The sequence below is a fragment of the Trachemys scripta genome, chromosome 8 (assembly GCF_013100865.1).
Source record: "Trachemys scripta elegans isolate TJP31775 chromosome 8, CAS_Tse_1.0, whole genome shotgun sequence".
Classification (NCBI taxonomy): Eukaryota; Metazoa; Chordata; order Testudines; family Emydidae; genus Trachemys; species Trachemys scripta.
In genome coordinates, this window is record NC_048305.1 from 87,881,103 (window position 1) to 87,906,761 (window position 25,659).

General features: G+C 41.9%; 1 long non-coding RNA gene across 1 annotated transcript in view; it reads right to left on the reverse strand.

Annotated features, from left to right (window-relative positions):
• Positions 1 to 402: 402 nt before the first annotated feature.
• Positions 403 to 25,659, reverse strand: part of LOC117882220 — a 30,765-nt gene continuing 5,508 nt past the window's right edge. Inside the window, exon 4 of the long non-coding RNA XR_004646960.1 lies at positions 403 to 1,022. This is a non-coding gene — a long non-coding RNA (uncharacterized LOC117882220). The remainder of the gene's footprint in view (positions 1,023 to 25,659) is intronic.

Genomic DNA, 25,659 nt, shown 5'->3' on the forward strand with positions numbered 1-25,659 from the left:
CGGCGGCAATTCGGCGGCGGGTACGCCGAAGCCACGGGACCGGCGGACCTCCCGCAGGCATGCCGCTGAAGGCAGCCTGACTGCCGTGCTTGGGGTGGCAAAATACATAGAGCCACCCCTGACTCTGAGGATGGGACAAGAAGCAATGGGCCTAAATTGCTGCAAGGGAGGTTTAGGGTGAACATTAGGAAAAACTTCCTAACTGTCAGGGTGGTTAAGCGCTAGAATAAATTGCCTAGGGAGGTTGTGGAATCTCCATCATTGGAGATTTTTAAAAGCAGGTTAGACAAACACCTGCCAGGGATAATCTGATAATATTTTGTCCTGCCATGAGTGCAGGGGACTGGACTAGATGACCTCTTGTGGTCCCTTCCAGTCCTACAAATCTAGTTTTCTATATGCTAGGTAGTTTGGCTGCTTATATATTAGAACCATCATATTTGATAAGACCAACAGATATTTTTTCTGTATTTTACATTAGTAAGTTTTTTTCCATGACAACAATCTCTCACACTTTGCCAAACCCAAAAGAGAGTTGATAGACTTCCACTATTGGACTGGAATAATGGATCTGGCAGCAATCTATAGTTGGAGGTATAGAAGAAGGTCAACTTTAGTTGCAGGATGTTTGTTATATAACCCAAGTAAGTCAATAGACATTAATTAGTACAGTAAAGGTGCAAACCAGCACTTTGCACGATTGGGTCTTATTTACAGCCAAATCCTGCATTCTTTACTCAGGCAAAGTTTTTATTGAAGGCAATGGGAGTTTTGTCTGGGTAAGACGATGCACAGTTTGGCTCTTAAACTATCATGTGTGTAACTCCAATAGAATCCCTGTCTTGCCTTTGGAAGCAAACTATTGGAAATGTTATTTTTACATAGGAAATTCTGTCATTACAAAAATCTGAAAATATAGATTTGCATCTACTCAGTACCAATTTTAAACAGCCTCAGTTTATCATGTTGGTAGCAGGATGGATCTTCCACAGGTTTGTATGCAAAGGAGAAGGAGAAATTGCCTATAAATAAAAGAGAAATTAAACCATTTAATAACATTTCTCCTGAAGGGAGAGTGCTTTGCATGTCACTTCCAAGCACAATACACAAGTAGCTGTGGTAAATAGAGCAGATAGACTTTATATATGTTGGGCATTCACTCATTATGTTCCTAACTTCCACTTATTGGCATCACTTACCATTGAATAGGCCCAATAACTTTGAACTGCAGTAGAACTGCAGTGCTATTGAAGATCAAAACTCTGACAGCAAAGAAATTTAGTCAAGGGGTACAATTTTCAAAAGTACCTAAGTTACTTAGGAGCCTAAGTCCTATTTTCAAATGTAACTTAGGCATGTCTATATAACATCCCACTGTTCCCAGCCCAGGTCGACAGACTCGGCCTAGGGGAGCCCTCACTAATACTCTACAAACAGCTATATAGACAGTGCTCTGAAGTTAGGCCTCAGGGTGCAGCTCAGGCTCTGCAGCCTAGGGTAGGGGGTGGGCTTCAGAGTCCAAGCTGCAATTTCAAAGTGCTGTCTATCCAGATATTTTTAGAGTGCTAGTGTGAGCCCTGGTAGCCCAAAGCTGCCAACCTGGGCTGGGAGGCTCACCGCCACCTGCTCCAAAATGCTGTGTAGATATTCGCTTAGGAGTTACATTCTACTGATTTTCAATGACAGTCGGGCTCTTAAACGCCGACATCATTTTTAAAAATAGGACTTAGGCGCCTAATCAATTAGACACTTTTGAAAATTTCGCTGAAGATCTTTTACTCGTTTAACCCAGTTAGAGATCAGTAAACACAGGGTCTGATCCTAGATAGTGTTGAGCACCCTCAATGCACATTTAGGTGTGCCTAGAAATCTGGCCATCTGTGCTTAATACTCCAATGTATCTATTGCTCAGTGGATTATACTTGTCCTCACTAAAGCTTAACCTTATGCACAGCCGGATTTCAAAGGTTAAACTGCCCATTAGGAGGTGGGCAAAGAATATCCCACACCAAAAATGCAAAGAGAAAAAGGATTCACCTTTGTGCCCGTTGGCCTAAAAAACATTCCTTGGCAACTTGCCTCTCAGCAATAACCAGACCAGAGTTTACCCTTGAATTGGCTATTTGCAACCCATAGGTAACCCATAGGGATCAGATACTCTTGGCCAGCTATTTTGGGTCTGTTGGATCTTCTCTGGGAAGTGCTGGCAACAGTTCAGGGGCAGGAAAGGTATTTACAAGACAAAATTTGCAGATCATAACTAATCTAAGACCTTGCAATTCAAGATTCAGCTAGTTGGAACTAATGTCCTTATTAATATTTATTGTGAGGCTGCTGAGTCCCATATAAAGCATGTTATGTGCGTTATTAATCTACTGCCATTTGATTTGTTTTGAGTGTAGGAGGGTTAAAAGTTAATGAGATGCATTATATTATTTTTATTTTTACCATGTTTTTCTACCTTGAAGTGTGGGAGCTACACAGGCTAACCAGCTATTTTCTTACCACATTTTTATTTACTGGAAAGTTTGCTCTGAGGTTATAACGGATCATTAATTTTTAAAACTGCAGCATGCAAGGTTGATTTACTTATTGCAACTGCCATTGCTCCAGAGTGCTAGACAAAAACAGTCTCTCACTTTGGGATAAATTTGTCCTGCACATGGGGGTGCACACAACTCCCATTTGGAGACAGTCAGATTTGTGATGGCAGCATTTGGCCCATTGGCTCAGAATTCATTTCAGGTCAAAAGTGACAATGCACAAAATGGTCAGTCTATATCTGCGCACCTCACAAAACCACTGCTCTGCACTTTTTGGCCAAGCCAGTATCAACTGAGCCTTCTTTCCAGTTTCCAGTGGTTTCCAGTTTCCTTCCCGGTGGAAAGGAGACCATTTCATGGTTAGAATTGCATCCTACTGTGGGCAGTTATGAATGGATGCACCCATGGGAGCATTACAAGTTACTAAGTTCAATAAATGATTTGGCATGATTGCTTGTTTCTGTACCAGAGGGGCCCCAGAGTGAAATAGCATGGGGAGGTGTAGGTAATAAAATAAATAAAATAAATAAATAAATAAAATGCATTGGCAAAGTTGCAAGAGAAAGCTTGCAAGAGCCTATCTATGCTACATCTGGTTCTTCTCTGTACTATATCCCTCACTTTCATGAGCATTACACATTTACTCCCTTTTCTTAGAAGAAACTCACATCAAGCATATATTATAGCAAGCTATAAAAGTCCAACACAGGACACATCATGACAAAAATGGCAATGTTAGCTAGTATATTGACAGGCAACTTGGTTTGGATTGGTAGGGCTGAACCAGAAATGTCAGAGTCCAAACTGTTTTATTGATTCATTGTGTAGAATTGGGAAAGTCATTTAGGGTCTGATCCAAAGCTCATTGCAGTCAATGGGAGTCTTGATTTACTTCAGTGGGCTTTGGGTCATGCCCTTAGGGCTTAAATCCTGCCCTGTTGAAGGCAAGAGGAGTTTTGCTACTGATTTCAATGTAAGCAGAAGTAGGCCCTTTTCTGTTCTATGGTTCTACTTCCATATCTATCTGACAGGATTTGAAGGAATAAGGTGTTGTAAGGCAAAATTGCTAGGTGTTGAGTGCTCTCAACTTCCACTGAAGTCAGTGCTATTTGAGAGTGCTCAGAACCATGCAAAATTCAGCCCTAATTAATGAAGGTGCTTTGAAAAATATAAAACAGTATATAAATGCTGAGTAGTATTTTTATTAATAAACATGCTATTAATGACAATTTATTTACATTTTGGGGATTTTTGTTTTAATAGAGGAAATCAATAAAGGAAATATAAGTTATTGTGACTTTTTGTAAAGATATTGACTAAATTTACTATATCTTCTCCCCGCCCTCCTCTACATAGGCTGTTTGCAAGGGAAGGAATCACAGATACTAGGGCCATTTCTACACTTACTGGGGATCAATGCTACTGCGATTGATGCAGCGGAGGTTGATTTAGTGGGTCTGACCCGCTAAATCAACCACAGAGTGCTCTCCAGTCAACTCCGGTACTCCACTGAAACAAGAGGAGTCTCCAGAGGTGAAAGTAAGCTGGTATGGTCCAGTACGGCGTACCAGCAAGGGCTGGTTTCCCCAGGCCAGCAATTTAAAGGGCCTGGGGCTCCCTGCAGCGGCCGGAGCCCTGGGTCCTTTAAATCACCGACAAAGCCCCACCACTGCTACCCCGGGAGCTCCGGCAGAGGGGCTCAGGTGGCTATTTAAAGGGCCCGGGGCTCCAGCCGCAGCTACCACCCGGGCCCTTTAAATTGCCACCCGAGCCCCTCTGCCAGAGCCCCCGGGGTAGTGGCAGTGGGGCTCTGGTGGTGATTTAAAGGGCCAGGGGCTCCAGGCACCACTACCACAGCGGAGCCCTGGGCGCTTTAAATCTCTGACAGAGCCCCCGCTAGCAGCAGCAGCTGGGAACCCCCGGAGCTCCATTGGTGATTTAAAGGGCCTGGGACTCCATTGCGGTACCGGTGACCGGAGTCCTGGGCCCTTTAAGTCACCCCGGAGCTCCGGGGATCTCAGTCACCTCTGCAGCTGGTAGCTCTGGAGGTGATTTAAAGGGTCCGGGGCTCCCAGCCGCCGCTACCGCAGCCAGAGCCTCAGGCCCTTTAAATCTTGACCCGGGGATTTAAAGGACTGCCTCTTCCTGCTCAGGCCCCGCCCCCCTGCTCAGGACTCCGGCGTACCGGTAAGTCCTTTAAGTTACTTTCACCCCTGAGAGTCTCCCATCGATGCAGCACAGTGTAGACACCGCAGTAAATCTACCTAAGCTACATGAACTCCAGCTAAGTTATTCATGTAGCTGGAGTAGTGTAACTTAAGTCAACATACCCCGGTAGCACAGACAAGGCCTAGGTGTATCCACTGAAGAAAATAAATGCATGGGTTAAAAGGCTTTTAAGCCTGTGAATGAAAAGAAATGTATAGATCATTATTTGCTTTATAATACAGTGAACTACAGCTTGCAGAATACTGGAGTTTATGTAAGAGCACATAAAATTGGAGTGGATTGTGTCTTTTGGATTTTGTATTTACAGTTCAATGGCTATGTGTATGAATAACCCTTAAAAACAGCTGATGTGAAATATCTCTAGAGTCCCTTTGTTCAGGTTCTGGCAACAGTTTTTCCTACCCTCCTGATAACTCTTCTTCTGAAGTCCTAATCTTTTCCCTTTTTACAACATCACCATTCCTTGACAAATTAAGGACCCCAATCCTGGAACCATTACAGAGTTAAAACTCCCATTGACTTCAGGTAATATACACCAAACTTTTGGCATGTTATTATTTATTATTTTATAGCACCTAGACATGTGCTAGATGTTTCACAGCAGATACAAGCCCAACCCCCTATCTAAACGTGAGTTCCAAGGGAAGAGAAGGGGCAAGAAAGGGCAATGCTTACTGCAATATGATCACATGGTTACTCAGTTTGTGCATGTGTAACACATCATGGTGGTTAAGGTTTGGGCTTGTTTTTTAAATGTGTGTAAACATAAGGAAGATAAAAGCTCAAAGACTGAATATAGTTGACTCACTTGTGAGAATCACAGAAGAGCTGAGTTTTCAGGATTTTAAATGAGAAGAGGGTGGTCACTTGGTGGACCAAAGTAGGGAGCCCTTCCACACATAGGATGTGGCATGAATGGAGGCATGATGACTTCAAGGCTGCCATCATTTGCAGTACTGAATTAGGTGGGACCACAATCTTTAGAGCTCTGTCAAGAGGAGCTGAGCCCTTCACAACTCCTGTTGAACAGGGTTGAAGGAACAGGAGTTATTCAGGCAAAATTCCCATGTACTTTAATGGGCCTGTTGTCTAGCAAGGTCTTAGTAAAGACTGCAGGGGTCCCACGGTGTATTAATCTCACTCTCAGTAGTGCAGGTGCAATCTCACAGACCTTTCCACAGTTTTCTTATTTAATGTGCCACACTCAGTTAAGTATATTCCCTTTCCCCCCAGCAGGCTATTAGTACTGTTCCTCATGTTTCATTTCATTACTTGGCTATGAACTGCTTCCCCTCCCATTCTTTGACTGTCTTGTCTATTTAGACTAGAAGCTCTTCAGTGCAGGGACTACAGGGTTGTACAGTGCCTGGCACAACTTTGCACAAAACTTAGTTAGGACCTCTAGGAGCTACTGTAGGAGTAATGAGCCATTATAATTCACTTTTCAATGAAGCAATGTCATTAAAATTTAAACATACTTTTGTTTTGGAGGGGAAAACCAGACCTTTTCAGCAAAGTTTCAGGTTAATTCTAATTTTGATCATTTTGCATTGATTATAGAATCATAAAAATGTAAGGCTGGTTCACAGGAGGAAGTACTGGTTACATGAGGGCTCTTTAACCTAGTGGAGAAGGGCATGACAAGAACCAATGGCTGGAAGCTGAAGCCGAACGATTTTAAAATAGAAATAAGGCACAAACATTTAGCAGTGAGGATGATTAACCAGTGGAACAAACTACCAAGGAAAGTGGTGGATTCCCCATCTCTTGGTGTCTTCAAATCATGCCTGGATGCCTTTCTGGAAGATAAGCTTTAGTAAAACAAGATTTTGGGTTCAGTGCAGGGTTAACTAACTGGGTGAAATGCTATGGCCTGCTTTATGCAGGTCAGACTAGATGATCTAATGGTTTCTTCTGGCCTTAACAGAGATAAAGAAACAGATTCATAAAGTTGATTAGTTTGCATCTAATTAACAATAAGAGAGCCTGCAATTTACAGGGACTCGTATGTGTTGTAATACTCACTACAGAAATACGTGACTTTACCAGACTCCTTAAAACAAAATCTCTCCTTTCTCACAGCGTCTGTTCTTGTTCCCTTCCCCCAAGGTTACTTGATAAAGGCATTAGGTTAGAGCCACTGTAAATGCCTGTGCTCTGCAGTGGAAGTGGAATACGTCATTCTTTAATATTCCTAAAACTGATCTATTGAGTAAGGTGGGGGGGAGGGGGGAGGGAAATGCCTGGTTACTTCGAACCTGAGAGTAACAAATCTCAGCCTGAGCAAAGGGCTTTAATGAAAGTTTCATTCAGAGTAAAAATCCCAGCTTCATTTAGGTATGTCCTTTGTATTGACTCACTGCTGATTGTAGCAACAGTCAGTATCATTTGGAATGTAATCAGACATTGTGATAACAGGATGGCTGATAAAATAGTCCTGTGGATCCTACCACCTAATAAATTACATTGTGTAAGGCATAGATCTCTCATTTCCTTTTGTCCTTTGTCAAAAATACTGAATCCTATACTAGACAAACTGTTCTGTGAATTACTGAAAACATATATGGTGTGTTGCTAACTCACTGCATTTAGGTGCGTTGGGAATTTCCACTGAAAACCAAGGGCCATATTCTGAGCCTAGCTCCATGACAGTAAGGTTCACAAGAGCTCCTTGCTGTCATGGATGCTGTATCCACCCTTTGCTGACCAGATCTGGTGCTAATGTACAGCAGACATGAGTCAGTGGTTTGGATGTGCTGTCTGGAGAGGAGAAGGGGAGGTACACTTGTTAAAATAAGCTGCCTCTGAGCAACCAGACATCAAGCCTGCCCTTCTCTCCCCTGTGCTGGAGCTGTAGAATTTGCAGCCCTATGGCTGTGGTAACTCTCCACGCTGGTCCTGTAGTAGTGAGGCACGGGACCAAAGAGGGGCTACTTACCATTGTCAGAACAGAAAAAAAAATTCAAATGTTGATTTTGCTCAATTTGAGAAATTAAAAACAATAAGGAGAGCTGAAACTCAAGCTCCAGGGAGTGACTGGTTTCCTTTTACAACTCTTCTGAACTCCTCCTTTCTCAAGTGGCCTGTTGGACAGAGGTTCTTCCCTAAAATACATATATTGGCTAATTTGAATAAGATTCACCAAATCTGGTAGACACCAGATTAGGGTGAGTGTCATGTTCCCCCTCTCAGCCATGCTATGCTATACAGAAGGCCATCGTGAGGTTCAAGCACTGTAAGTCGGGGCCAGAGGGACGGTTTCTTTCTGCAGCATCACACTACACCTCAACTCTGTAGGAATTCTCCTATCAGTACATAAGATGAGCCTTGATTCCTGAACACAGCAGGCTCAGAATTCTCTCAGAAAGCAACAGATGTTCTTTCAAGTTTCTGGAATTGGAGGGTTCTTCCAGGAGAAGCTTTTGTAAATGCAGGATGATGGGAATATAAAACTAAGGGGAAAGTCCAACCCCCTATCATTTCACATAGTCAGAATGGAATTCTTCAAATAAATAAACTACATTACTAAAGACTATCTTACAGCTCAGCTGTAAACAAGAATTTTGGTTAAATGAAATTCCAGTACAAGGAAATTCTTTGTAGCCGGACAGAGTGGGCAAAACCTCCCTGGGTGTAAACTGTCATAGCTGCATTGAATTTACTGGAGCTATGATAATTTACACCAGCTGATGATCTGGCCCTAAGGATCTTACAAAAGAATCTTACAGATGCCTTTTAAGGCATCTTAAAACAGCTTGCTTTTGACGTAGACAGGATAAAAAAAAAAAGAGAGTGTTACCACAAACCTCAACCTTACCATGCAAAAGGTCTTGTCAATCTCTGAGATCTAGAGCAAGACAAGCTACTTCTGCCTTTTTCCTTCCAGCCAGCAGCAATCTCTCAGTGATGATCATGTTAAAAGCAACACAGATCTTTGTTTCTCACAATAAATGTTAGTCATTTTACAAGTGGCCCTTAATGTTTTCAGAAGTTTAATCAAGGCAACACTACAGGCATCAAAGATGTTTTCCCAAATTCAGGTTTATTGTTTCATTATTTTTCTTACTGAATATATACAGAAACAGTTTCTGGGAAATATACTTAGCTACTACTGTAAAATTAAAATATGTTACTTAGTTTTTTATCACTATAGTCTAATCATATTGAATGTGACTGACTCAATATTTATCTAGAGAGAATATTTCCCTCTGTCTCTGTGAGTATGACTCAAGGTAAAACAAAAGAAGCTATGGTCCAAATTTAGATCTTATTTACAGTAGCATAAGTCCACATGAATGCCAATGAAGACCAAGGATCAGAGGGGTAGCCGTGTTAGTCTGGATCTGTAAAAAGCAACAGAGGGTCTTGTGGCACCTTTAAGACTAACAGATGTATTGGAGAATAAGCTTTCGTGGGTGAATGCCCACTTCGCCGGATGCATGTAATGGAAATTTCCAGGGGCAGGTATAAATACGCTGGCAAGAATCAGTCTAGAGATAACGAGGTTAGTTCAATCAGGGAGGGTGAGGTCCTCTGCTAGCAGTTGAAGTGTGAACACCAAGGGAGGAGAAACTGCTTCTGTAGTTGGCTAGCCATTCACAGTCTTTGTTTAATCCTGATCTGATGGTGTCAAATTTGCAAATGAACTGAAGCTCGGCAGTTTCTCTTTGGAGTCTGGTCCTGAAGTTTTTTTGCTGTAAGATGGCTACCTTTACATCTGCTATTGTGTGGCCAGGGAGGTTGAAGTGTTCTCCTACAGGTTTTTGTATATTGCCATTCCTGATATCTGACTTGTGTCCATTTATCCTTTTACGTAGTGACTGTCCAGTTTGGCCAATGTACATAGCAGAGGGGCATTGCTGGCACATAATGGCATATATAACATTGGTGGACGTGCAGGTGAATGAATCGGTGATGTTGTAGCTGATCTGGTCAGGTCCTATGATGGTGTTGTTGGTGTAGATATGTGGGCAGAGTTGGCATCGAGGTTTGTTGCATGGATTGGTTCCTGAGTTAGAGTTGTTATGGTGCCGTGTGTGGTTGCTGGTGAAAATACGCTTAAAGTTGGCAGGTTGTCTGTGGGCGAGGACTGGCTTGCCTCCCAAGGTCTGTGAAAGAGAGGGATCATTGTCCAGGATGGGTTGTAGATCACTGATGATGCGTTGGAGAGGTTTAAGCTGAGGACTGTAGGTGATGGCCAGTGAAGTTCTGTTGGTTTCTTTCTTGGGCTTGTCTTGTAGCAGGAGGCTTCTGGGTACACGTCTGGCTCTGTTGATTTGTTTCCTTATTTCCTTGTATGGGTATCGTAGTTTTAAGAATGCTTGGTGAAGATCTTGTAGGTGTTGGTTTCTGTCTGAGGGGTTGGAGCAGATGCGGTTGTACCTCAATGCTTGGCTGTAGACGATGGATCGTGTGGTGTGTCCGGGGTGGAAGCTGGAGGCATGAAGGTAGGCATAGCTGTCGGTGGGTTTTTGGTATAGGGTGGTGTTAACGTGGCCATCACTTATTTGTACTGTGGTGTCTAGGAAGTGGACCTCCTGTGTAGATTGGTCCAGGCTGAGGTTGATGGTGGGGTGGAAGCTGTTGAAATTGTGGTGGAATTCTTCCAGAGTCTCCTTCCCATGGGTCCAGATGATGAAGATGTCATCAATGTAGCATAGGTAGAGGAAGGGCGTGAGTGGACGAGAGCTGAGGAAGCGTTGTTCCAGGTCAGCCATAAAAATGTTGGCATATTGTGGGGCCATGCGGGTGCCCATGGCGGTGCCACTGGTCTGGAGGTATACATTGTCACCAAATTTGAAATAGTTTTGCGTGAGGATAAAGTCAGAGCTCAGCAACAAGTTGTGCTGTGTCATCATCAGGGATACTGTTCCTGACAGCTTGTATTCCATCTGTGTGTGAGATGTTTGTGTAGAGAGCCTCCACATCCATGGTGGCTAGGATGGTGTTTTCTGGGAGATCACCAATGCACTGTAGTTTGAAGACCAAGAAATTACTCTAGATTTATACCAGTGTAACTGAGAACAAGCATTTTCCCTAAGAAATTATAAGTATCAGAAGTGGTGTATCTAGCCTCTCTACCTCTTAATGATATTCTTTAATTCCATACCCTTTTCTTTAAAACTGCATTCAAATCTACTGTGACTTTCCATGTAGCTCAAGGATTGTGTTTCACCTTCATATGACTGATGGCTTTAAGGAAAAAGCAACAGAGAGTCCTGTGGCACCTTTAAGACTAATAGATGTATTGGAGCATAAGCTTTCGTGGGTGAATGCCCACTTCGTTGGATGCATGTAATGGACATTTATTTTATTTTATTTTTTTAAGGCTTTAAGGAAGAAATTTTTCTGGTTAAATAAATAACTAAGCCTAACCCATTCTGTGTCTAAATACTGGAAAGCACAATGGAATTTTACGCAATCAGTTCTGTATCACATTCACTGTATCGGGAAACACATGTGCAGATAAGCTTCTTTGTTAATACCCCTTACACTCACTAAAGAATGTTTCTTTCAGTCCAGAAAGTGTCCTTCCCTCCTTTCCAAAGCACAGCCTTAACTTTGATTCTGAGACCACGCTTGTGCAACATCCATTCCCCAATATCCTCATACTGCACACACAATCCTCTCCCATCTCATCCACTGAGGTTGTAGCTATCCTTCCGTTGTTTTCTGTTAAAAGAATCACCCAGAACTCAGTTCAATATAAGTCTCAAGATATTTTCTCCTTTAGCAATAGATCTGTAATTTCAGTTAGAGTAAATGTGAGACTGGTCTGTGCAGCAAAGGAAAACGTCCCAAAAGTAATATGTAGGAAACATGATTGGATGGGCAGAATATCTGCTGTCTGGATCTACTTGTGAAGGAGCAAAACATACCAGAGTTGTTTAAAATTCTTGATGTGATCTAATGAATTGCTTTGACTCATATAATTAAGAGCCCAATCCTATGAATCCTTAAGCAAGTAATCTTATTGTAATCAATGGGACTCACAGGAGTAATGACTTCTTGCAGCATGTCCACATTAACAAGCATGCAATGTATCTGAACTCTGGAACTTACGTTACACACACACACACACACCACACAGAGAGAGAGAAAGCAAATGGTCTGTTCACAAGCAATCATATTTTTAAATTGCTGTAATGATGCTTAGATACTATGGTGACGAACATATTACAAATGCATCTGATAACCAGTGTGAGCTGCTAGTTAAAGAACTAAATCATGCCTTTCCGGATGAGCCTCATTAAGCATTTAGGCTCAGATTTTTAAAGATATTTAGACATAGATGATATGATGCTGAGCACAGCAAACTGATTTAGGAGCCTAAATCTCATTTTCCAAAGGGATTTAAGCACTTGCGTCTAAATTCCATCAACAGTCAATGAGATTTAGACTAAGTGCCTAAATCCCTACTGAAAATGAGATTTAGGCTCCTAAATCAATTAGGCTTTGCAACACCGAGTGCAGCAATACAAATGACTTTAAAAATCTGGGCCTTACTATTCAAAATCTGAAAATGGCCATTTTCAACTCATCAGGGCTTAACAGTGCAGGCATTGACTTGCTTTTGTAAAGTGCTTTGAAAATGAAAGCACTATATAAGTACACCTCTACCCCGATATAACACGACTCGATATAACATGAATTCGAATATAAGGCAGAAAAGCAGTGCTCCGGCGGGGGCGGGGCTGTGTACTCCGGCAGATCAAAGCAAGTTCGATATAACACGGTTTCACCTATAACATGGTAAGATTTTTTGGCTTCTGAGGACAGTGTTATATCGGGGTAGAGGTGTATCAAGTATCATCATTTATAGCAGAGGTTCTCAAACTGGGGGTTGGGACCCCTCAGGGGGTGCAAGGTTATTACATGGGGGGTCGCAAGCTGTCAGCCTCCACCCCAACCCCCGCTTGGCATCCAGCATTTATAATGGTGTTAAATATATTTAAAAGTGTTTTTAATTTATAAGGGGGGGGGGTCGCACTCAGAGGCTTGCTATGTGAAAGGGGTCACCAGTAGAAAAGTTTGAGAACCACCGATTTATAGGATTATAATGTATTTAATGATTTGCTATTAGCTAATAATTCCTTTTGTGACATTGATTCAAATCTTGTCATTATTTTAGTCTTGCTACCGAACTTTATTTATGAGCTACAAATACTGCATTGCCAACAGATCGAGGGACGTGATCATTCCCCTCTATTCGACATTGGTGAGGCCTCATGAGACTGTGTCCAGTTTGGAAAAATTGGAAAAAGAGTCCAGCAGAGGGCAACAAAATGATTAGGGGGCTGGAGCACATGACTTATGAAGGAACTGGGATTGTTTAGTCTGCAGAAGAGAAGAATGAGGGGGGATTTGATAGCTGCTTTTAACTACCTGAAAGAGGGTTCCAAAGAGGATGGAGCTCGGCTGTTCTCGGTGATGGCAGATGACAGAACAAGGAGTAATGGTCTCAAGTTGCAGTGGTGGAGGTTTAGGTTGGATATTAGGAAAAACTTTTTCACTAGGAGGGTGGTGAAGCACTGGAATGGGTTACTGGGGGAGGTGGTAGAATCTCCTTCCTTTTTTAGGTCAGGCTTGACAAAGCCCTGGCCGGGATGATTTAGTTGGGGATTGGTCCTGCTTTGAGCAAGGGGTTGGACTAGATAACCTCCTAAGGTCCCTTCCAACCCTGATATTCTATGATTCTATGAGTGTGTTTAGTATAAACCTTTGTGTCTAGGAAAGAGACTCAGCCTTAAATATGAATGACCTTGTTTGGGTTTATTTTTATTATTTACATAGTACCCTCATGTGCAAAGCATTTTTGATAGGGAATATGAATACAGTCTTTGTTTCTTATCTTCAGTTAGAGGAACATAAATATGTCCAATTTTCAGCTGCAAATTATCTTTTAAGACATATAAGAAACTAAAAGATAAAACTAAACATTTCATATATAGTGACTCATGTGGTCTTGGGAAGGTTTTTTTTACACAATTGATTCCTCGAGCAAAAAAGTTCCCTCTGAATAAAGCTTGGAGGAGGTCACTGTGGGGAAATAATCAATTAGAAGCTGACTTTAGGGTTTGTAATAAGTATGATCAACTATTGGATGAGGAGCTTTTATTTTTGTTATGATTGCTGAATGCCCCAGGAAATGTGGTGTTTGGAAATGTTTTCAAAAACTGTATTTATTGTGTTTATGTAATACAAACACAAAATTACATACGCACACACACCATGGCACCCACACAGTGAAACAGTAAAGCTTTAAAAGTACCTCAAGGAAGCAACACTGTAACTGTTACTCATCCAAGTAGGCTGTATAGTGTCAGGCATATAACACACGGATCCCAAAGCACGGCTTGGCCAGATGCTGCCTATAGCCCTGTCCACAGCTAGCCTCCATTTTTCTAAGGCCCTTGGAGACTAATTATTCTAGCAAGCCAGAACTCAAGACTGCTCTTCTTCTCTAGCTGCTCTGTAAAAGCCTGGGTTTGGTGGTTTGCACTGCCATAATCCATTTTCCAAATATCAAGGAAAATACAAGCACAAATGCTTTTCATGCCTCCTCTTACAAGGTGCTGAAGGCTTCCAGTGAGGTCTTCCACTGAAGTCAATGGGGATTGAGGGTTCTCAGGCCCTCATAAAATCAGGGCCTATTTTTTATTAGGAGATTTTTAAGTGTATATATAGATTAAGTTAGGAATTTTGAGTGCACGACAATTCACCAACGTCATTGTGGGGGGGGGGGGGGGGCAAACTCTCTGTAACTATGATGTTCATGAGAGGACTAAAATTGGCAAACATCCTGTTCTGAATCTGCATTCAGTTCCCTCACCCCCACCCCAACACCATATAAGAGAAAACACCCTGCTTTCTTTCAGGGCCTGTACAGCTCCCCTGTTCCCAAAGAGAACTACAGGAGCTTTGAGGGATTTTTTCCTTCCACAGCTGCCACTGAAAATTGCCAAGTGTGTGTGTAATGGGGAGAGGGGCCCATAATATGGAGAGAAAAGCAGCTCAAGTTAATACAGCCTCAGGCTGTATTAAGCGGTGCCGGTTTAGGTTTAGGAATAAGGAGAGTATTCATAAGATCCTTGCCAGTTTCCTTGCTCATTCCCACCTCAGTCTCCCCCTCCAATCCTGCTGAATCCAACTCCAAACTGCCCTTGCAGAACTGCTTCCTCAGTGATCCCACAGAAGTGGAATCCCCACTTCCAAAAGCACAGGCACCTTGCCATGCACAGACCCGGAGAAAAGCCTGGAGCTCTTAACTGGCTATGTTCTATATTCCCAAAACAAAGAAATGCTAAATAAGGAACTGCAGACTGTGTGGTAAACAGTTTAGCAGATCTTGAGCCATGTTTTATGTAAAGACTAGTGTACTAACTAAACCACCACTTTAAATTGCTATTTTGGCTGGGTCTCTCTCTCTCTCTCTCTCTCTCACACACACACACACACACACACACACACACACACACACACTTCCTTATTCTCTGGGATATATTTGAAGAAGAAACACACCACTTAAAACCAAAGTGCTATGCGGTATCTTTCTTCCCCTTTGTCTCTGATGCTTTCCCATGAAGACTAAACAAACAATTAAATGTGGTATTTTGGATCTTCACTCTCAGGTAATCCTGCTACGCCAATATCAATATAATTCATGATAAATAAAAAAACGATTGCATTTATGTCAGAGTATTGGTGGAATTTTGGTAATGTACGAGGTAATAATTCTGTTAATATTTTACTCACTCAGTCATTGCCTGTTATTTTTTTAATTACTTATTGCTACTCTCCATTACTTCTTTTAGCTAAACAATTTCAAGGTGAATTACAAGATGAAGCGGTGCCTTCTCCAGTTTTGACTCCATTTCCTAAGCCCATTGGAAACCAAGAAGAGCCTTCAAAAAAGGGGAATCAGAAATTATTAATTTGTTCTACTTACATGTTGCCATAGTTTAAAGAGATGTTTCTAAGCTGCTTTTCTATTGTCCACAATTAATGTGGAAAGTGAGTAACAGGCCCATGATGTACTAGAGGACAGGGAAGACACACTGAAGATTAAGCTTAATTTAAAATGTCAGAGAGAAAAAATAATCTATCATCACTTTTCATTACAACTTTATGGTTAGAGCTGGGTGGTGTATTACAATGTCTTTTGTGGGCAGCACCATTCTGTACATATATGGTTAATCATCCAACTCAGTTAATTAGATGACCTAACTTCAGCTAACTGACGAACCTTAGCATTTAGATATTATGTTGATTGGCACAAATTTGTCTGTCATATTCAGTTTACAAGTCATACATGTCTGCTCTAAGGTGCAGTTTCACATCCTCCACTGCCACCAGATACCATTGAATAACAACTCTGAAGAGATATGAAGTATAGTAATTTGTGACTGAGAAGTTAAATAATTTCTATAGTCAAAGTCCCATGAAAATTAAAGATGGAAACAAACCTCAGAGATAGAATCCTAGAATCGTATGACTAGAAGGGACCTCAAGAGGTCTTCTTGTCCAGTCCCCAGCACTCAAGGCAGCACTCAGCATTATCTAGATCATCCCTGACAGGTGTTTGTCTAACATGCTCTTAAAAATCTCCAATGACAGAGGCTTGGTCTACACTAAACCCCCAAATTGAACTAAGGTACACAATTTCAGCTACGTGAATAACGTAGCTGAAGTTCGAAGTACCTTAGTTCGAACTTACCTCGGTCCACACGCGGCAGGCAGGCTCCCCCGTCGACTCCGCGGTACTCCTCTCGCCAAGCTGGAGTACCGCAGTCGACGGCGAGCACTTCCGGGTTCGACTTATCGCGTCCAGACAAGACGCAATAAGTCGAACCCAGAAGTTAGATTGCCAGCCGCCAAACTAGCGGCTGGGTATAGACGTACCCAGAGATTCCACAACCTCCCTAGGCAATTTATTCCCATGCTTATGCACCATGACAGGAAGTTTTTCCTAATGTCCAATTAACCCGCCCTTGCTGCAATTTAAGCCCATTGCTTCTCCTATTCTCAGAGGCTAAAGAGAAGAATTTTTCTCCCTTCTCTTTGTAACCACCTTTTATGTACTTGAAAACTGTTATGTCCCTTCTCAGTCTGCTCTTCTCCAGATTGAAAAAACTGGCTTTGTTTAATCTTCCCTCATAGGTCATGTTTTCTAGACCTTTAATCTTTTTTGTTGCTTTTCTCTGGACATTACCCAATTTGTCCACATATTTTCTGAAATGTGGTTCCCAGAACTGGACACAATACTCCAGCTGAGGCCTAATCAGCGCGGAGTAGAGCGGAAGAATCACTTCTTGAGTCTTGCTGACAACACTCCTGCTAATACATCCCAGAATGATGTTTGCTTTTTTTGCAACAGTGTTACACCGTTGACTCATATTTAGGTTGTGATCCACTGTGACCCCCAAATCCCTTTCTGCAGTACTCCTTCCTAGACAGTCATTTTCCATTTTGTATGTGTGCAACTGATTGTTCCTTCCTAAGTGGAGTAATTTGCATCTGTCCTTATTGAATTTCATCCTATTTTCTTCAGACCATTTCTCCAATTTGTCCAGATCATTTTGAATTTTAATCCTATCCTCCAAAACACTTGCAACCCCTCCCAACTTGGTATTATACACAAATTTTATAAGTGTACTGTCTATGCCATTATCTAAATCTTTGAAGATATTGAATAGAACCGGACACAAAATTGATCTGGGATCCCACTTGATAGACCCTCCCAGCTTGACTGTGAACACTGATACCTATTCTCTGGGAACAGTTTTCCCACCAGTTATGCACCCACCTTATAGTAGCTCCATCTAGACTGCATTTCCCTAGTTTGTTTATGAGATGGTCATGCGAGAAGGTATCAAAAGCCTTACTAAAGTCCAGATATAGACATTATTAAGGTCACAAGAGCAAACCATCTCATTGCATAGGACTAATAGGATGTATGGCAAGAGACCACCATGGCTTAACCAGGAGATCTTCAATAATTCGAAACTCAAAAAGAGAGTCCTACAAAAAGTGGAAACTAAGAGATCATTAAATGTATTCCTTTTGTCCTTGTCCAATGCTCCTCTACAGAAACCAAGAACATCACTTTATCTTGCAGCTGATTTTATCTTTGGATCCTTTGAAAAGGTCAGATTTACTTTCCATACTAAAAAATGTGGATTTTAGTCACTACTGGAAAACCCTATCAGAACTGCAAAAAATTCCATTACAGTACTCCGTTCTTTCCTTTTATTTAATTGGCTGGTAAAATATCTGGAAGATGAACTTCCAGAAGTTATCAGAGAATGCTCCTCATTGTCCACATTATTTTTCTCAGAGTTCCACATCAGAGTATTGTAGCAATATTGTAACAATATTCACTGTGCAATGGATGGAGAGAAACATTTTTGAACTGCCCACATATCTACACCAGCAACATCATCACTGGACCTAACCAGATCAGCTACAACATCACCGGCTCATTCACCTGCACGTCCACTAATGTTATATATGCCATCATATGCCAGCAATGCCCCTCTGCTATGTACATTGGCCAAACTGGACAGTCACTACGCAAGAGGATAAATGGACACAAGTCAGATATCAGGAATGGCAATATACAAAAACCTGTAGGAGAACACTTCAACCTCCCTGGCCACACAATAGCAGATGTAAAGGTTGCCATCTTACAGCAAAAAAACTTCAGGACCAGACTCCAAAGAGAAACTGCTGAGCTCCAGTTCATTTGCAAATTTGACACCATCAGATCAGGATTAAACAAAGACTGTGAATGGCTATCCAACTACAGAAACAGTTTCTCCTCCCTTGGTGTTCACACCTCAACTGCTAGCAGAGCACCTCACCCTCCCTGATTGAACTAACCTCGTTATCTCCACACTGATATATACCTGCCTCTAGAGATTTCCATTACTTGCATCTGAAGAAGTGAGGTTCTTACCCACGAAAGCTTATGCTCCCAATACTTCTGTTAGTCTCAAAGGTGCCACAGGACCCTCTGTTGCTTTTTACAGATTCAGACTAACACGGCTACCCCTCTGATTTTTGAACTGGCTCACATCTCAGCAAAATCACAGGCAGAAGTGACTAACAATGCATTGGCACATAACAAAGCAGATCCTTCTATTCAACCAGAAGAACATTCAGACAGTTTTTTAGCACAGCATTGAGGTTGGCAGCCATCAAAAACTGGTAATGTCATAAAACCTGCCCTTCCGCATCATAATAAACCAATCTGTTGTACAGAGACTTGGCACTGTCATGAGGTATGTGTGGGTAGGTTGTTTATAGGAACAAGATGTTTTGCTGCACTTCTGAGAAACCTGTTAACAGAATGATTTTTCTATCACTCCCCTAAGAATTATCTGCACAATAAGACCACTTCATGCCTGACAGAAGAACATACTCATGAGTGATCCCTTTCTTGCCAGATTTGCTTTATGGTCTCACAACCCTGTCTGAAAACGTTTCCCTACTACTTTGATAAATTATCAGATATCCACATCTAGAAGAAGCTCCTTCTGTTTCCATAATAGCAGCTCAGTGACATATGGAGCCAAAAGACACACGAAAATTGCCTCTATTTCATGCAACCAGAGGATTTTTTATTTTTTCACAATTTCTGAACCATTAAGACCCCTACTGATCATTTAATTTGTTCAGTCACTGTGTGAAAGGATGCACATATCTGAGTGAAATACCAACTTAAGCAAAATCTGCTGCCATTATTTGGTGTCTTGAGGAATAGCCTTTGTCCACATTTCATGTGTACTATCATGGATCACTGTTACCACAGGTATAATATGTACACCATCTGCCACATCTTGCCCCAGGCACTATATAGAGCCTGAGGGTATTCACATACTTAGAGTAACAGAAATTCTTTTTTCCCTCATGAGTGATTCCAGACTCCCACAAATCTCTTCTGACAACATTTCTTACACAGGGACTTATCAATATGAAAATGTAGCATTGGCTTCTTTGAGACAGTGCTGCTCTGAAATAAGTCGTTGCATGGGATAGATAATGTTGTTACCACTTTTTGAGCAGAGCTAAGCAATTAGCCAGAATTCAGGGTGCATTGGGCTGTTTTGGTTAGGAGAAAAAATTGATGATTGACTCAGGTATTTCTTTGGTGCAATCCTATTTATTTACAAAGAATGTGTAAAGTCCTGTTTCCCTGAACACAGCAGGAATCAAACAGCAGAAAACAGTTGCTTTGCTCATAGTTCCATACCCCTTTGCAGCCAGCACATAGTCCAAAAGCTCTGTTTCCAGACTTTTCTCAGGGCCACATTTCCAGGGCTTGTTCTGGCTGTGGCCTTGACTTTCTGCTGCCTTCTTTGTTTCTGTGCTGTTTCTCCTCCTTCTCTTACTTACACAGACAAACACCATCACATCAAACAATACGCAGTGAAACCCCTCCATCCACATAGTTCAGCCTTCTGTACAGCCAAACACATGCCTTTGTTTTGAGCAGTGACATGTCCGTGTTTTGGGTGGAGCTTCCTACTGTTTCAGCTATCTGGTTCCATTAAAGGGACTTAATTGTTTCGCACATTAATCCCGATTGAAAGGCAGCTGTTACGCCCATAGGTTTCAAAGAGGTTTAACCCAACCTATATTTTAAATGAGGAGCTCTAGTGACAGGGGGAGTTTCTCCAAAGGCACAGTGGGCAAACAGGTGCCCAACACTTACGGAAACTCAATGCCTAACTCCTTTTTTGTACCTTTGAAAATCTCTCTCATAAATCACCAGGTACTTTTCCTTCATTGCTCATGTTGCTTGTATGAAATAAATTCCCAGGTACTTCCTGGAAGATGCCCCTCCAAAAATTATTACAAACAACACTGTCCACATTCATCTATATTAGCAGCAATAAGCATGTTGTCTGTAAGCATTTACACAATTACGTCCTGTAATTGGCTCGCTAATATCTAAGCAATTTCCACAGGCTCTGCTCCAACATTGTGTGAAATATATCCCAGTGCCTCAGCGGTCTCATAACAGCTCTCAAATTATCTGGCACATGGCAGAGCAAGACTGTCAATTATGTGTTTTTGATGAGGTGAGGGAAGAGATAATAGAAGACATAATTCATCCGAACATTAAAACAAAACAATTCTTGTCCTCCAATGATCAGCCAAAATTGGTCCATTCTCTCCTACCATGGGTGTTTTCATTCTCCCAGCTAAGATCAAGTGCAGTATGTCCATTACAGTTAAAAAAAAAAAAAACAGTGTTTGCTAAAATAATCCCTCCGAAGCAGTTTAAAAAAATCAGAGTTAAATCCAAAAACAAACAAAATACTTCCCCATCTTTTCCCTCTTTGCCATATACCAGCTGCACATCCATCCTTTGCTATGAGCCCAGTACAACTCACACTGAAGTCACTGTAAGACTACAGCATTTTTACTGCTCTTCGCTTGCACTGTATTGTGATCAAAATGTATAGCTTGCAACCACTATGTAAATTAAACCCTGCTATTTCCAATCATTTGCATTTGTTTTAAATAGGCGTTATAAAATACAGCTGCAATACAGTTTCTCCAAATACTGCATGTATATATCTTATTAGCCTTCCTAGCCATTTGAATGGAAGCTTTACAGATCTGCACACGTACGGGGGCAGAATTTTCAAACAGGGTAGAGGTTAAGGTCTGTGAGAGATTGTGTAACTACTTTGTGTAACATGGAGCCAGGGCTTCCGTTCTTGAAAAATTTTATTGCACAATATTTCAGTGCAAATATGTTACTAAATGGGATACACCTGTAACGTATGCTATGTGTTAGCTCAATGAAAAAAAAAATAGGTTTTGCCTGATAGCTACTCCATATAAAAAATATTTTATATACTTACTGAGCTAAATTCATGGTGGGTGTAAGTTCATTGAATTCAATGGAGTCACAACAGGGATGAATTTGGCCCACTGTATTTACTATAGTTAATATTAAAATATTAATGAAAAACAAATTGTTTAAACAATTCATGTAAATTAAACCAAGTGCATAACTTTTGTTACTAGAATTTAACAGATAATTTGCAACATTTTCCCTCTGTTCGTGGACTGTCCATGAACACATCCCAAAATCCTTCAAAAAAAGTATATTAAAGTGTTCTTTTGAGATCTAATCTGCATTTCCCTCTTCCCCCTCCTAACTCTCCCTTACCTCCAGTTCTCCATTATCTGCTCACACATGACAAAATAGTATTTTGTTGAAAATGAGAATGTAATCCTACTTTGAGCATTATAGTTCCATCTGGGATACACATATTAGACAGAATACTACACACACTAAGACTATTTGTCAACCGATATATAAATAATTGCCAGCAAGATGAGCAATGTCTTTTGGCATTGTCACTGTAAAAATTAGAAAGACTGATAAGGGTCATGGGCTGGAAAGCTTATCTCTTCAGTTCTGCTTATGTGAGAGAGAAAAACATTTGCCTCCTTCTATTTACCTTCTTCCAACACATAGCTGCTGCTCTCTTACTTTTATTTTTGTTCATTGTTATTATTTAGACTGTGATACTCTTACTCACACTGATTACCAGTTTACTTCATGCTGCGTCCAATTAAAGACTATACAGTTATTTGCAAAGTAAGGTGCTCCTAGACATGAGGAAGGGTATCACAAGCTGTCCTTATAATAGTGCTTAGGGGTTCCAATTAGGGATTCAGAGATTTTTAAAGTGAGAGGAACCATTATGACTATCTAGCCTGACCTACTGGCTAGCACAGGCTAAAGAACCTCACTCAAGGATAAAGGCACCATTGTACAATTGGCACTGTACAAACATGAAGTAAAAAGATAGCTCCTATCCCATGATTTTGGTCAAACATTTTCCATCAAAACTTATTTTCAAACAGAATTATTGACTAAATAAACATTTTTTGTCAGAAAAGTGAAAAACCAAAAAAGTTCACCCAAAAACTAATCATTTTTCAGTTTTTGTCTGTTCTGGGTCAACATTTTTCAGCTTTTCAACAAAAAGTCAAAATTTCCATGAAAAAGCCCCTATTTTCCAGCTAGTCACAACTTTGTTTTTAATTACGAGACTGAAGAGAAGATTAAACAAACAGATGTCAAGGATGGGGAAAATAACATTTTGCATGGTAAGCAATAGTTACAGCTTGCCACCTGCCTAGCAATTGTCAGCCCGCAAGGATGCATCAGAGCAGAGGCAAGTCTCAAGGAGGAAAATGAAGGAGGACAATGCCGTGACTTTGCAATTCTTTGTAGAGGAGTCTTTTCCATTCATAAGGGGGGGCATGGGATAAGGCATGAGAGGGGGTCAGGAAATGTAATTCACATCAGCAATGCTGAATCACAGGACTGAGGTTGTAGGGGAGGTCGTTTAAACTAAAGGAAATTCATTCCATGTTGCATTAAGCCTCCGGCATCAATGACATTTTATTCTCTCTCTTTACAGGTGTTTTTTATCACAGTGCTCTCCCTACTCGCACATGCAGTCCCATGGACTATTGGAGTAAAGCAAGCAGACCATATTTAGGCCTTTTCATGTTGAAAGCTTGAGATTAGTGATTAGATACATGCTGATTAGAAAAAAAAAAGTCCTTCACATTGCTGACACAATTCAAGTCAGTACAACATAATGTCAAGCTACAGTACAGTCTTCATTTGTCCCAGGTAGTATGTATTGTTATTCTCATACAAAGCACATGGGATCTTTCTAGAGGACAGGGCCGGCTCTAGGATTTTTGCCGCCCCAAGCAAAAAAAATTTTGGCTGCCCCCTGCCCCAGCCCTGGGCCCCCCCCCCCCCCCACCTGCACCCTCCTTCCGCCGCAGCCCTGAGTCACTGGTAACTCGCTCCCACGGTAGGTCATTCAGCAGGAATTTTAGATGTGCACAGAACACAGACAGGATTGGTTCCCATATGGTTACAGAACTGCAGTAAAGTGGAACAATTTTCAGCTTGTGTGATTGGAGGATATCTGGATGCATATTATAAGACTGTCCTCCATAAATGAGGAAAAGTTGAGGTGCCTTTATTATTCTTTTGTTCCACTCTTTCTCTCTATGGGGAATTTGCTAATGCAATGTCACTGTCTTCCTTTTAAACAAACAAACAAACAAACAAACAAAAGGCAATGGCTGTTGAAAATAGCAATTCCAGTCCTAATAACCACTGGGAAGCATTTCTTGTTCAATTTTATCCTACTTTTTCTACAGCAAGTTACAGTGGATCAGTATATTTGATTTGGGAGAAATGAAGTAACAGCCGCCCAAACTGAGCTTGAGCACTCCTGAATTTTGAGGTGTTCAAATCTGGAAGGCAGGTGCTGGGGGGAGGGAGAGAGGGCTGTGGCTCTGCAGGGGAGCACGGCAGCATGTATGCAGCAGTGTGTCTGGCACTGCGTGGAGCCAGACACGCTGGTCTGAGTGGCACGGTAAGGGGGCAGGAGGGTTGGATGGGGCGGAGGTTTGGGGGGGCAGTCAGGGGCAGGGAGAAGGGGGGGTAGATGGGTCAGGGGTTGGGGGGGCAGTCAGGGGACAGGCAGCGGTTGGACAGGCATGGGAGTCCCAGGAGTTTGTCAGGGGACAGGTAGGGGTTGGGATCCTGGGGGGAAGTTGGGGGGCAGGGGTCCTGGGAAGGGGGGGGTCAGGGGACAGGGAGCAGGAGGGGTTGGATGGGTTGGGGTTTCTGTGGGGAGCAGTCGGAGGGAGTGGATGGGGGCAGGGTGGGGCTACCCTCCCTCCCCTTGGAGTGTCCTATTTTTTGAATGTTAAAATATGGTATCCCTGCTCACAGTGCAGCTCTCCATTCACTGCAGCATGAGGTCTCAACTACCTCACTCCCTCCCCCTCTTTCCTGTTGATAGTGGCCAAGGGAATGCTGGGAAATGTAGTTCTTTCCCTGCTCCAGGGCTGGCTCTATAGGCAGGGAGCTAACCAAGAAACTACAGCTCCCAAGGCCCCCTGTTGGTTCTCAGCTCCGATGCTGGATCCCTGCTGCCCCTGCAAATGGGCTGCCCCAAGCACGTGCTTGCTTTGCTGGTGCCTAGAGCCGCCCCGATAAAGGAAGGTAAATACGCACAGCATTTATTGAGAATACCACAGTTAGCATATGCTTTTTGGACACACACACACATACACACACACACACACAGTCCTGCAGTGATGTTTATAGTTACCAGTCCAGAGTCTGGATCAATCTAGTAGTCAGCCAGATTGGTCGCAGAGGAGAGTGGGGCTCTATCGGGCGCGATCCGATGTTCCTGGAGTGTGTCAAGATGAACCCAAAGTCCCATGGCCAAGCACCCTGTTCTTATAGGTTTTTTTTCTCTGTTGAAGCCTATGGATTTTGCTGTGTCAGTTTGTGACCACAAAAAGAAGAACAGGAGTACTTGTGGCACCTTAGAGACTAACAAATTTATTAGAGCATAAGCTTTCGTGGACTACAGCCCACTTCTTCGGATGCATATAGAATGGAACATATATTGAGGAGATATATATACACACATACAGAGAGCATAAACAGGTGGGAGTTGTCTTACCAACTCTGAGAGGCCAATTAATTAAGAGAAAAAAAACTTTTGAAGTGATAATCAAGCTAGCCCAGTACAGACAGTTTGATAATAAGTGTGAGAATACTTACAAGGGGAGATAGAGTCAATGTTTGTAATGGCTCAGCCATTCCCAGTCCTTATTCAAACCGGAGTTGATTGTGTCTAGTTTGCATATCAATTCTAGCTCAGCAGTCTCTCGGAGTCTGTTTTTGAAGTTTTTCTGTTGTAATATAGCCACCCGCAGGTCTGTCACTGAATGACCAGACAGGTTAAAGTGTTCTCTCACTGGTTTTTGAGTATTTTGATTCCTGATGTCAGATTTGTGTCCATTA